Genomic DNA, 15,630 nt, shown 5'->3' with positions numbered 1-15,630 from the left:
TTTCAGAAAGAGAGTGAGAACCAATCAGTAGTCACCCTGCCATTCACGTCACGGTACGTGCCTGCGGACATGGCAGTCCACCCCCCTTCCACTTTAATGTGCGGTTCCCATACAGAGTTCTGGGCATCACACACTGATGCAGAATGGCTGTTTGTCTGAGGAAGGCTAAATATTTGATTTAGCCGAAAGCGCTAACATTAATTTGGAGTCATTAAACGTCTGTTTATTTTACGAAGTAGTCTCTCATAGTGTTCTTGTTCGTTGTTACGCTCTTTTGGTTCAACAGTTTTTTCGTTTGTGGTCTGATGCAGAATTCCCCATAGTCTGGACTGCCTTTACAGCAGTCAGAAACAGTCCAGCAGGCAACGAAAAAGAAAAAACAAAAAACGGAACTCGCAGAGCAGCGAGCATGCGCAGTTCGAGTTCCGGAACTTTGCGAGTCAGCCGGACTCATTTTTATACCAAGCCAGCCAGGTTTCTTAGTTTTAAAAAATATTTTATTTAAAAAAATGTGCTTTTCTTTTTTCTTCGCACAGCTGCGGGGGGGGGGCTGCAATCCTACAGTCCAATGCCACGAGCCGCCACTGCTCAAAATGAGTGAGATTTATACCACTTATGTATACCTTGCTAACTTATACGTATGATTATTTTTATTTAAATTATCTGCTTACAAGGGGGGCATGGCCAAGATGGCTAACTGAGAGCAGCAACTAGAAATAGCTCTATAACTGATTTTATTAGTCTGATAAAAAATAAATAAATAAATAAAAGTTAAAAATAAAAAAATAGAGATTCCTGATATTTATTTATATTCACAAATAAAGAGAAAGATAAAATGCAAATTGAGTTTCCTAGGAAGTTATCACTTTTCTGTCAGAATTTCATTTACTTCCTCAAGAAAGAAGAGTCTTAACGATAAGTCATTCAAGAAATGGTACTCAGGATTCCTCTGTTAAAAAAAGAAATACAGCCACAGATAGCAAGTATGCAGGATGTATCAAATAAAATGGACAGACGTGATGCTAATATTGAGAATTTTAAAGCAGAATGTAGAAAAATGATGGATCACCTGGAAACTTTAATAAAACAAAAAGTTATACACATCAATAATATGTGAGAAGCCTTACATTACCATGAAGGGAGAATTGCTGAGGGTGGGTCCCAAACTGAATTGCTCATAAAGCAAAATAATCGGCTCATAGACAAAATAGATGATTTGGAAAACAGACTGAGGAGAAATTGCATAATCATATATGGAATACCAGAAAATACGAAGGAGCCAATATTATAAACTTTTTGACAACTTAGTTGCATAAACTCTTGAATCTACTAGAAACTTTATCTTTTGGGATAGAGAGAGTGCATAGATCTTTGGTTACACTATCAAATAAAGAAAAAGTATCTCCTCATTCAGTAATTGTAAAATGTATGTTCAGTATGGAAAAAGATCAAATACTAAAAGCAATATGGTCTAAGCCACCTATCAAACTAGGAGAACTCAAATCAGATTTGATAATGACTGTTCCACTTAGGTAATAAATAAAAGAAAAAATGATTAACTTTAATTACTGAGCTAAAGAAGAACATGATCTATATCAAAGCTAACATTTTCTTTCCTACAAAGATAAGAAATGGTGTTCCTAAAGGATCCAGAGTGTTTGATACATTACAAGAGGCATCTACATTTCTTCATAACTTTACAGAACAAATGGACTGAAGTATGACAACCCTTAAGAGGCAGAGTGGAATAAATATTTGGTAAATGACCAATAAATTAAAAAAGCTTAAAGGTAAATGATCTCTCGTGTAAGATCATTTGTGAAGTTATTTAATAGTAAGCTTGTTTATTAAGAAAACAGATCATCTTAAAGGTCTATGCACTTCAAAGGCTAATGTAAGTACTTTTAATGTGGTTAGAAAGCTTATATAATGCTTAAGGGGGAAAAAGCATTGTCAAGTAAGCACTGTATATTAAGTGAGTATTATTAATTAAATCTATAACATATTTTGCTTTTAGTTTAATAATCATTTTCTAAACTGTATCCAATTTAAAATGTATTTTTAAAGTTAAGAGACATGTTTGGGAGGAAAGGGAAGAAATGCAATTCCAATTTTATTTTTAAAACTTATTTTTGCATTGCCATTCTATACATTGTTATTTTCTCTAAAAATAAGTAGAAAGTTGATTTTGCGTACAAATTACATGACAAGTTGAGCAATGTTATTTATTGACATTTCAGTAATAAGTATTTATTGACATTTCAGTAATAAGTGGACAGTAGAGAGAAGTGCTAATCAAGTGTTATCAGCTTTGACATTTTATTTTTTATTTTATTTTTGCTTTCTCTTAATGGGCTGTTAAGTCTGATGAGACTGTGATTTAAATTGGAGCTCAAGATGAAGGAAGAATTCATTGGTAAAATAATTACTTACATTTAAACCTCTCTGGATTCTCGCCTACTCCATGTGAATTATCTGCCAATACAGGTATTTGTGAGTTCATGAAGTTAATGCTGATGTAACCATGAACAAGGAATAAGGAAATACAAGAACTGCTACTACAAAGGGTAACCATTCATGATCAAAGTTATAGACACAATTTATATGAAAAAAAGAGTACAATATTAATTAGCTTACTGATAACTTTATTTAATTTAGATGCTTTACTAACATTTTTAAATAAGTGGATCAGTTTAATGCAACCAGTTTAACAACTTGAGCTTTTAAATTGTTCTCTTAGTTGGAATTACAGTTATAAAATTGTATCTTAGTTCAGAAGGAGCTTTCAGATAACTGTTATTTCTAATGTAAAATATATATTTCAATGCAATGCAAGTTATAGAGATTTTTATATAGAAGATTATTGTATATTACATAGAGGTATAGTAGATGTAGTAAAATTGAATACGCAATAGTATGGGTGTTTACTGAATATTTATGAAGAAAAAGAAAACTAGTCACAACATACTATGGTATAGTAATGCTAACTTATGGAAAAAGTTTGATGTCATAAATTTGTTATTGCTACTTTACTATATCTTATAGTGCAAGTTTTCAATGAGTTTTCAATGAGTCATAAGAATAGTTTATGGATATGTGGGTTATAATGTGCACATCAACCCTATAATTATATATACTATATTTATGTTTGATGCAATCTGTTGTACAATTATGGTTTGTATGCTCAACTACATTCTACAACTTTACTACATAGGAAACATATATCCATGATGAAATATTTTTATCCCAGTAGTAATCATATATCATAAGTTAGTGCACCTTATATGTATATAGAATGGTATTATTCATATATTGTATAAATGTCATCAATATATATAGTACTGATGAAAATATATATGGTTTATTTGCCATAATTATAAAGTGTCTAATATGCTGTATATCTCCATTTGGTGCTACAAAATCTAGTGATCATCACTAATGTATTTGTGCAGCTAATATATAAGTTAGTTTAGATAGTTTTATATTTGCTGTGACAGATTTACTAAATAATGTATATAAATGTGCATGATATGGTAGGTTTATATAAGTTAGTATATATACAGTGTATTTATATGATTGTAATGTTAAATAGTTGGATTATTAGTTATAAAATAAAATATACAAAGAAGAGTGTCACTAGTAACAGTTAATTTATATAAAATATCGTAATCTGTATGTTATCTACATATATAGTTCACATCTACATGCATATATACTCAACAAGTAAAATCCTTTTCTCCCTTATCTGGTTAATGTATGTATCTTGGATGTATGACACTGATGTTGATGCATGCATGGATTGTACATGTATAACACTACTGGTAGTAAAGATGCATACAAATATACATATAATAACATCTACTAAAGTTATCATCATATTTTCTTTAGCTAATAAATATATGTATGTAGGTATAAATATGTGACTGCTTTGTTATAGTAGGTAGGACATAATCATTAGTCACTACAATTGTTTTTAAAATTGAAAGGGCAAGGTGGCAGAACTATTAATGAACTCTCTGATGCAAAGTTTTTAACTGCTCTATTGTTTAATCAAATGATTGAATATACTCATTGTGCAATAGCTTAGAATTGTTAGAATTTTTTGCAGTTGGATTTTTAAATTAAGCTTCTTGAGAAGATAATTATGTACAATATATGTCATATGTACATAAAATGTACTTAGAATTATTAACATGCTTTAATGTAATTATATTTAAATTTATGACAATATATACAATGAATAAATTATTGCTAATAATAAGTTGCATATATAGGGAAGGCAAGAAAGGGGAGTGAATAAACTAGAAAAAGTAAATGAAAAGATAATGTAGGAGAAAAGGAAAGCATGATTTAGAATATTTAATTCTGCAAGCCGAATTTATACTGACAGGTATTATATTATTAGGAATTAAAACAAATGTTATTCGCTATAATAACATAATAGGTGGCTTCAACATGATTTTAAGGATTCATTTTTTTATATGATGACTTAACACCAGCTTATTAATAATTCATAAGAAATCAAATAATGAATTGATATATATTCTGACTTCAAAATCAGCTAAATATATATATGTATTGTATTTGTTACATGGTGACTTACTCAACTAGATTATCAGTTCTATATATTTAATAGGGGAAATATGGCTTAAAATGGAATGCATTTTTCATCACATAATAGTAGTAATTAATTAATTAACTTTCAATCTTTAACTTATAGTTATTATTACATTAGTTATTTGTTAGTTACAGTAACTCTTTTCTATCTTAATGATTTATTGCACATAGTTTGATAGTAGTGTAGTATGAGTAATTTTTCTATACAGGTAGACAATTTGGGAACATTAGTGTCCTTGAGTTGTAGGGTTTTAGTAGTAATATGTATTATTTCTAATTTAAGTTTTAGCAATTTAGGCTATAGAAAGGAAGAGTTCAAAAGGGTACTGAAGAATATATTAGTTCAAAATATAACTACTACAGATGTAGAATAAATTGCAACTATTTGGTGGATTACTGTTTTAGATAATATCCAAACAAATACTATCTCATCAAAATATAAATATGGCTGGATTTAACTTAATATCAATAGACAGTAAGTACCAAAGTTGTTCCAAATATAATTATTTATAAAAGTAGTGAGGTTTCATTTATTTTTATGTTCTACTTTTATTGCAAAATGGTCAGAAAGGCAGAAAAAGTTTCTTGACAAGCAGCTGTCAATCACTTCAAAAGCGAGGATCACAAATTACTGCAAGCAAGAAAGTTGTTCATCATATCATTACTTGGAAAATGAGTGGTGCTTAATCTGAAAATGCCCATGGGAAAATGCAAAAAAAAAATCATTCTAAGTGGTGGCAAGTCACCAACTCAAAATAACTTGATTTCTATACAAAACTGGTGTATCCCATGTTCCCTCTAATGCAAGAGGTTTTAAGGAATAACACAGTGAAATATGTAGCTTGGCTGGGTTTTTCTTTTAGCTTTTACTGATTGTTTTTCCTGTGTAACCTTGTAACTCATTGTTTTAGTCAGTTGGGATATTTTGCAGACATCCTAATGATTATGGACATCAGCTGGGTGCAACAACACTGTGTTTCCAAACATTAAGACAAATGATTCACTTATGATGTGCTGATGAGGCCATAAGAAGTCTGAAACATGTATCTCCACAGCTAGTGGGATTTGGCTTTGTTTGCCTGAATTATTCCATAAGAGACTTAAAAAGGAAAAAAGTCATGGGCATTCAGAACTGCCATATAGTTGAAATACCTGATGTCCTTAAGGGATCATTTGCATGTATCCCATGTTACCTGTAATACAAGAGGTTTTAAGGAATCACACAGTGGAAAATCTAGCTTGGCTGGGTTTTTCTTCTGATTTGTACTGATTGCTTTTTCTCTGTGACCTTGTTAGTCACTGTTTTAGTTGTTAGGATATTTTGCAGACACCCCAATGATTGTGTACATCAGCTGGGTATGATAACCTTGTGTTTCCAAATATTAGCCAAACAGTTCACTTATGTTGTGCTGATGAGGCCATAACAAGGCTGAAATGTTCATCTCCACAGCTAGTGGAGTTTGGCTTTATTGACCTGAAGTAGTTCATAACAGACTTAAAAAATAAAAAAACTCTTGGGCATTCAGATCTGCCATATAGTTTTTGCTGATTGTTTTTTCTGTGTGACCTTGTTACTCATTGTTTTAGTTCAACAGTATTATCCAGGAAAGAATTTCTGGAAATAACACCTGGGATATAAAAATGAAAATCTTGTGATCTTTTTGAATAACAAATGTGTACCTGTTAATATAGTTAGAAAGTTTTACTACCAAATATCACTGAACAGCAAGCAGAGGTCGAGAGAGTACAAAAGCACAATGTGAACAATACAAAACAAACTCCACCACCATGGCTGGAATGTGCAAAACTTTTAATATAAAAACAATAAAAGCCAAAAAAAGAAGGTAAGTGCTTTCATGGCTGATAGCTGCACTTTCAGACCATAAAACATCAATGAAAGTGCTTCAATACATAAAATATAAATTGAGCAATCAAAAAACAAAAAAAAAAAACAAGTCACATGTCTCCTACAACAGATGTCTCCCCTAAGAAGTCTATATGATGCAGAGTATAGTGACATGGATTTTAGTCACTCTATGCACAGCATGTGCTGGAGTCCCTTGATCTTCTTTGTTGGAAACCTCTGAGGTCTCTGCAATTGCTGCAGGTGCTTTATAGGGTACGTGCTGAATGGGGTGTTATACTCAATTATGGGTCAGATTAGTGCCAAGTATAGAGGGGTTGTAACCTCCTTTGCTCTCAAGGTGATGCCTTTACTAATTAAGTGTGCTATGTAGAAAGACTTCCTTACTCCAGTAGACACATGGTGGTTGAAGTTAAGTACGCAGTCTACTTGTGATCCCAGATCCCTTACCACTTTGTGGCTACTTATGGTATTGTTATTGATATGACAGTGTGAAGGGACATTGTTTTTGCTGAAGGGAATTGTGATGATGTCAAGTATTGCCAGCTATGCCAGGAGAAGTAAGGCAGTGGATGTATAGAGCTGGAGTTTTGTAAAGAATTATACGTAATTTGTATATCAAACTGATTTGTACAGGTGCTTGTGTTGAAAATGTATTTGTAAAGCTGTGTGTGTTAAAAATGCACCAACAGTGGGTCCTGCTGGACAGAAAAGAAATACACCTGTATGTCAGACTGTATTGTAACTGTTGAAATTAATATATTGTAACAGAGAATACTGGAAGAGAAGAGGTTAAGCTCAGTCCAGCTCATCATCTTCTTTTGGCTGTTCCCTTTAGGGGTCACCACAGCGGATCACCTGTTTCCATTTCTTCCTGTCCTCTGCATCTTGCTCTGTCACACCAACCACCTGCATGTCCTCTCTCACCACATCCATAAACCTTATCTTAGGCCTTCCTCTTTTCCTGTTACCTGGTAGCTTCATCCTCAGCATCTTTTTCCCAATATACTCCGCATCCCTTCTCAGCACATGTCCAAACCAACATAATCTTGCCTCTCTGGCTTTGTCTCCAAGCTCAGTCCAGCTAACTTTGAAAAATGGTCTGAAATTAAATTACCTGGTTTAGGCCATAAAGATTGTATCTTACAGTTCTGATTGCAGCCTGAGACAAAATGTCAGTGAAAACCAGGACTAGAAATCCTACTGTATTGTCCTTAGGGGTGAACTAATTGCTACTCTAGAAGGGTAGGAGTTTTTGAAATGGTTACATAAATTCCAGATGCTGTAACACATCTTAGCAAAGCTCTATGTGTATTATGACACATGTGTGCTAGATTCTGGTTCAGTTTCTAGTAAAGGGGGTAGCTTGAGAACCAAAAGTCAGATGACCAGATGGATGTGATGTCATTCTGTAATCCAGCACTGAAACAATGTTTTAATAATAGATGAGACAGAAGTCTCAGGGCAGTCTGTTTGTGAAACCTGACAAAAGAAGGACCACTCACCCACATCATCTTGCCTTTCTCTAATAAGTGAACTAGGAGATCACAATTCTTTAGATCAGTCAGAAAAATATTAGTTAAGTACTGTTTTTCTGCATCTGTGTGAATCTATCCATCTGTGTTATTTTTAATATTTCCTGTGATTGTAACTTTGATGTTTATTGTAAATAGATATTTATTATTTTCATGGTCTTTTACTGTTTATTAGTAAATATATTTACCCCCAGATTTAATAAAATCTGTGTAGGCATAGTATACAGCCTGCATAGAAGGTACCATGGCCATGTATGTGGTTCCCCCTTGGTAGCATGCCATGTATATTATTGATGGTGCTTTGCTGAGGAAGAGACGTGAAACGCAGTTATTGAATCAGTGTAGGGAGTGTGTTACTGTGTCCGCAGATGAGTAACACACCACCTGCACTGTCAAAGTGCAGTATATCAGTGTATCATATCTATTAAATTGTATTTATTTATTTATTTATTTATTTTATGTTTGTGTGGCACGGGGAACACCAATTGACATGTGTCAGACATCTAAAAATAGAAAACGGATGCATTTAATTATGAATTCAAAAGTCAAGTTTAAGCATAGCTGAGCAGGTTTCCACTGCATGGCACAATGCTCAGCAGTGCTTAAGCATATCTGAGAGGTATATGTAAAAGTATAGCAGCATTCTACATATCCAGGCAGCCAAGTTGATAGAGTGAAGGCCTCCTATGCAGTAGGTGTAGGGTTTGAATACATTGAAGGGAAATTAAGCAATTATTTTTACAAGATAAATTATGCCAGTTGTTTTTAAATCATGATCTGCTGCGCTCAGATAAGCTCTGCTAAGTGTTGCTAAACCATAATAAGCACTGCTTAAACAATCTCTGTTTAAGCACCACTTGGCAGTGCGTGGCACCGCTTGGCTCTGCTTAGTTGGTTTGTGCACTGCTAAGCATTGGTAAGCAGTACCAGTTTAAGCACTGCTCAGCTGAGCTGGTTTGTACAGTGCTAAGCAATGGACTGCATTTTTAAATATTGCCCAATAGCATGTAAGCCAGGAAAAAGGGCTATATTAAACCCAATAGAAGGGAATACACAAAAATCCATTGGAGTTCTGTCTCTGAAGGATACAATGGCAGGTGTGGGAGAGGGCTTGCACTTTTGGGCACAGCGGTGGGGCACTGAAGAGTCCAGAGTCAAGGTCAGACTCCTAGTCAAAAACCATGAAAGCTGGCTCATACAGGGAGGTTACTGGGGCGCAGAGTACAAAGCAGAGGCCAGGGACTGGCTGGTAAGGGATCCCACCAGTGCAACTCGTAAGGTGAGCAGTGTCATCACCACCATGATGACCTGATAAGAAGGAATGGGGCTGTCTTGGATGCTTTGGTCCAAGAATTCTGGGCGGGCAATTTTCCACATATGTGTAAGCATGTTTACCTTTGTGTTCACCAATATTTAATTTTAAATGTCTGATAAACTGGTATGCATAATGGTGTGTTCCTCTCCCAACAGCTGCAGAGGTGAGAGCTTGCAACTTCGGAATGTATGCAGGACACCTGGCCAGGATGTGCTGTGAGTGTGGTGAGTACAGCTGTAGTATGCTATCTATAGTCAAATAAGACAGAAAAAGTGTAGAGCAGGAACCATTTATGTACAAAGCATTTATATGCAATGACTGTGGAATTATAGCTGCATAATGCCAACTGTTATGCAAGAAAAACTCAAAACTATTCCAGTCACTGCATGAAGGTATCTGTAATAAACTGTTGTGCAATACTTGTGGAATTAGAGCTGGCATTTCAACCCAGTAACAATATATTTTGTACACCTGTATTTTATTTAGTAATGTATAAGTTACCTAGTATCTCTGTCATAATTGCATTACATGCATGTGTGTTCAAATGTCTCTGCAGTGTACTATAACACTATAGTACTACTACCAGGTCATATTTTGTTTCCAGGTGAGCTCTAGGTAAATATCAGTCAGTCAGATTTCAGCAGTGACTCAGTATCTCAGTTTGTTAAATGCTGTGTATGGAGTACATTTTTACACACACAGACCAGGGTTCGAATCCAGTGCTATGTACTAATAAATACTACTGATTCAGATATATTATGATGACAGATATTCTCTCCACAGGAACTACTGGTACATGGGTGAGGTAGCCTACATTATTTGTAAATAATTGTTTATTCAGATTTCACAGACTGTTAAAATCATTACCACAAATGTGCTATTAATACATAAAATAAAGGAAATGTGTGCAATAATAATAAAATATTTTAACATAAAATAAATAAAATGTGTATTCTTGGTATGGCTGTATGCCTGGTGTGTCATGGAAAGGTAGCTGCAGTCAATTACTACATGTGATGCACATGTCCCCTGCAGGCACTGCTATTGCGTTATATCCCCATGCCTGCCAAAATATTACAGTAGCAGTCACTTATTGATTATAAATACCATTCTCTCCACAGGAGCTGCAGGTAAATGGGTGACATTGGTCATATTATTGTGTAAATATTTTGTTTTTCAGATGTCACAGACTGTTGAAACCATTACCACCAGTGTGCATAAAATAAAGGAAATACCTGAAATAATAATAAAATACAATAAAATAAAAATAAATAAATGTGTGCTCTTGGTATGTATGGCTGTATGCCTGCTGTGACTTGGAAAGGTTGCTGCAGTCAAGTACTACATGTGATGCACATGTCCCCTGCAGGCACTGCTTTTAGGTTCTATCCCCATGCCTTCCAGAAATATTACAGTAGCAGTCACTTATTGATTACAGATATCATTCTCTCCACAGGAACTGCAGGTAAATGGGTGAAATAGGTCATATTATTGTGTAAATATTTGTTTTTCAGATGTCACAGACTGTTGAAATCATTACCACCACTAGGCTATTAATGTATAAAATAAAGGAAATACATGAAATAGCAATAACATATAATAAAATAAAAGAAATAAATAAAATGTTTACTCTTGGTATGGCTGTATGCCTGGTGTGTCTTAGAAAGTTTGTTGCTGTTAATTAGTACATGTGATACACATGTCCCCTGCAGTCACTGCTATTGTTTTTTATCCCCATGCCTGCCAAGCAAGACATGACAGTTTTGTACTCTCTTTACTGTACACATGCATGTCTCTCAAGTATTAATCTGTCATGGAATGGAATTACTGTTGCGTAATCCCTCTGTGACAGAGGTATCATTCACATGGTTATATGTCAATAGCAAAGTAACACTACATCAGTCCACAGTTCATCATGGTAGTTATATAGGTCCACTTGATGTGCAAGTGTTCTTTGTAGTTGTATACCTGCAGGTGTTACTGCTTGGTCCATAGTGTCCCATGCAGATAGCTTGAGAGGTATGTACATGACTGCAACTATAGGGCACATTTACACATAAAGAAAGGACAGACCTGTAGAGTAAATAACATTACTATAGTTAATGATATAGCCCATGATGGTATTAATAGACTGTATTTCTTCCTCTCCCCACCCCTTATCTTCATACGTTTATTAGTGTTATATATTGATTATGGTTGACTATTAACATATGTTGTTCCATAATTGTTATGTTGGGGCATGTGTTTTATTAATGTTATGTATCACTATGGTTGCATATTAACATATCTTGTTAAATTACCTATTCTGTTGGCCTTATGTCATAACTGTTACTGGCATGCTGTTATTATACTAACTGTTCTGTTATATACTGTTGTGTTTCACATAATATGCATTCAACTGTCAAGAGGTTTTTTGCAATGTTCTGGCATGCTGTTATTACTAACAATGGTTTTGTTCATAACCCACCTTTATGCACTGGTTTACCTGCATAACCACAGCACGTCAGAGTAGGCTGGTTCCTGGTGATCTGCATACTTTACCTCAGCCGGCCGTGGCACCATGTCCCAGCACATCTGGGACCCAAGCCAGTGCTGCCCCATATGCTATCCCTGCACCACCTTTGGGTGGAACCACCCCGTCCACTGAGGAGAGGGGTGGGAGCAGGGGTGGAAGGAGTGTTGTCACCTAGGATCAGCTACTGGCTATAGTGTGCAGGATTGTTCATAAGAGATATGAACAGTGACTGCGCTGGTTTGAGGGCAGACTCAACAACCTGGTGTGGCCTGGTGGCCCTGATGCCCAGCCTCCAGCACAGCCACCTTCGGGGCAGTGAAGGAGCAGTACCGACTGCCCATGGGTGGGGATGTCACTCATGCTGCTGCTGTCTGGAGGCACATGCACCACAGATTCCACAACACCCTCCCCGTCCAAGGTGTTTACCCCTTCATGTGTCACAAACCACCCCTCTCAGCTGTCTTGTCTATCTTGTCTGTCTGCAAGTGCAACCTCTCCTACCCAACTTACTTCCCCACATGTACCTACATCCTTCCCCCAACATTCCACTATCTCCTTAAAAAAAAAAAAAAAAAAGTGGGCACCTGTCCTACAAAAAAAAAAATATTGCGAGTCATACAATTTTAACCCTCACAGGTTGCTGCTACTGCATTAACTGCTACCCATGTTTGCAAGGAGCACACTCCTCATATTTCTATAGCTAAACTATATGCCATCTACTACCCTTTTTTTGGCATTGTTGCAAAACAGATGTACCTTACACACATACCCGGACTGGAGTGTACAGGATACCCTTACCCTGGCTCTGCTGTGATGAGACAGATGACACTGCTGCCTCAGTTACAGGGTACCCTTACCCTGGCTTTGCTGTGATGACACAGATGACACTGCTGCCTCAGTTACACATACAGCTTGCTGTCCTCCAAAGAGGTCAGACTTCCCGCTATGTATCCTGGGCTGCAGCAGCAGCTGCAGCCTGGAACATGCACAGCTGTATGTTAAGCTAGCTGCTACAGACCTACCATACCTCACAAACCCCTAGAACAAGGGACCCAGACACAACCATACAAAAAGAGTGGGGGGGGGGCACAGGTCCAGCGACAGGGACATGTTTCACAGGTTGCCCCTACAAAGCTAGTGAGCTGATACAATAGCAGGTACTGCATTAGCATGCATAGTCTGATGGGTAGGACTTCTCACATTCACATGTCTCCCTGTCTTTACTGACCTCAGCCCACAGTGTTAACCACTGAACTGCCAGATAATCACAATGTCATGAGACAATGGCCAAACATATCATGCAAAACTGTGCACATACCTCAGAAATCTCAACAGTGGACAGTATTTGTACCTACACTCTGTGATGGTATAGTCTCCACAGCTAACTAATGTCCATCTCAAAGTCTACAAAATGGGCCAAGGCCTACAGGAAAGCTTGAAATATTGCCATTGGCTAATGAAGGTGCAACCCAGCTGTTTGGATGCAGTTAGCAAGTCTGAAGCACAGACTGGTGCACAGCCAATTACCTGTTAATGACCAGTACCTACAAAAGGCAATCAACTGCCTATTGGGAACAGGTCTGTATGTTGTTTTGCTCACACAGATGATGGTTTTGCAAGCTATTTTCTGAGGAACACTTAAAAAAAGGAGTACTGCACTCTACCAGGTATGTAATAGATGTCCCCATGTAATGTGATGCAGATGGTAGGATGGATGCATGGGGAATACGGATTACAACAGTAGACCTGTCATACATCTATGATATTGATGTTGGTGATACTCTGCTGTCCAACAGCTTCAGGCAAGACTCACAGCTGTCCCTGCTTTGAATCAAATCCCAACTCTACCCCTGTTACTCCCTCCTACAATGGTCGCCTGTTGTAGGAAAGCTAGTGGAATATATATTAGACATAGTGACACTACATAAGGGTGTACACTCCTGTAACATCAAATGATGTACTGTCATTCACAACCTCTCAATCTGTCAATGCCACACATAAATATGCTTACATTCTACAGGTGTCCCTGACTGTCCCTGATGTACCCTGGTTAGGTCACTGTTTTGTAGACATTTGTCCCTCTTTGGTTGAGAGCTATGGCTAACATACCTGTCAACCCCCTACAGCAGGGAATCAGTCATAGCCATAAGTAATGGGGGGACACAGGTCTAACCTCAGTGAGTGGGGATACATATTGGCCATTCAATATAAAAGTATAATTACACTTACATATATTACTGTAGCATACATGTTTTCTGAGGGCTCTAGTGTGTGACAGCCACATTCCCTACTGCCCATCAACAACCATCAATGAATGGCAAACATTTCTCAGACATCCACATATTTGTGCCAAAAGGAACACATTCATGAGGCACATGCTCACAGTTCACAAGCATCTGTGTAGTGGGGAGGTGGGATGCCTACAGGAAACATATACTACATCAGGGTTGCATTGCTGTCTGTCGTGGCAAACTGTTTTTGCTGGACTGTCCCCATATAGTTGCTGTAATATCACACAGCTATTTCCGACACTGGCTATATGACATTTTATTGGGAGCTTGCCAGTAGGAGACACACCACAGTAGACTGCAGTGATGGGTGTAGAGACACACAGCAGAATCTGTCACGGCACACAAGGACATACCCAGTATTGCTACTATCCTAGTGATAGCCACACATGTAATGTGTTGACACGCTGTGGGGTATGACGTGTCAGGGAGCAGTGGATAGTGCAAGCCGTATTGCTTGTGCAGAGTCTGTACATAGTGGATGTCCATGCATCTGATCCTGTAATGTGTCCCCCTGTTGTTGTCTGTCAGGAACAATGTATCATGGGAGGCATCCTCCATTCACAGCTGCTGAGAATGTTGCTATCCTGGACAGCCTCAGACTGAATCATCACATTCTGCTGTCAAGGGGTCAACAACATCATGACCAGTGTGCAGCATTGTGGGATGACCTTGTCAGGGCAGTTAACCAAACTGAACATCAGGACAGGACCTACGAGCAGGTCCAACACAGGGCCACAGATATGCTCAATGCCACATGTCAAAGGGCAGCTGCTGTGACCAGGGATCGTGTTGCCACCAGTGGAGGGCCTGCAACAGAACAACCACTCACAGACACAGAGGAAGTCCTGGCAAACCTGGAATCAACCACCAGCTCCCAGCCATCCATCACTCCATACATTCTGGAGGTGGGTACCACAGCGTCCACATTAGGGGAGTGTCCAGGTAAGCTTACTTTGTTCATCAGTGTAATACTGTATCAGTTTTTGCGACAGGCTCTGCATAGCAGCACATGAGTGTCAGGTTTATCTGCACTGGGGGATGTTTTGATGCACAGTTGTGCACACATACTCAGAATATCAGCAATGTAGGCAGTATCACATTAGGTACTGTACATGGGAATATATGCACATATTACCATCTAACAGTGCAACATTTGGTATTGCTGACAATCCCTCTCCCTCACATTTCCATAGGCACATCAGGTGTGGCCAGAGTCTGTGGTCCTGTACCTGGTAAGTGTGATACCACTGTGTTACACTTATATATATATGATATGAACATTAAGGCCTGCCATTTAGCCCAAGGTACAACTGTTATGCTTAGCCCGAGTGGAATAGTTGTATGTTCCATATCGGAGCAGTTGACTACAATGCATACAATGGATAATCATAGCTGTGTATTTGTACAAACACCAACATGTTTGCAATTATAGTCATGAAGAAATATGCAGCCTGCTATACAGGAGGTAATGACCCCAGGATGCCTGTTCACTC

The sequence above is a fragment of the Protopterus annectens genome, chromosome 2.part0, assembly GCF_019279795.1.
Source record: "Protopterus annectens isolate FY-2018-M chromosome 2.part0, PAN1.0, whole genome shotgun sequence".
Classification (NCBI taxonomy): Eukaryota; Metazoa; Chordata; order Ceratodontiformes; family Protopteridae; genus Protopterus; species Protopterus annectens.
Note: the sequence above shows the minus strand (reverse complement) of the source record.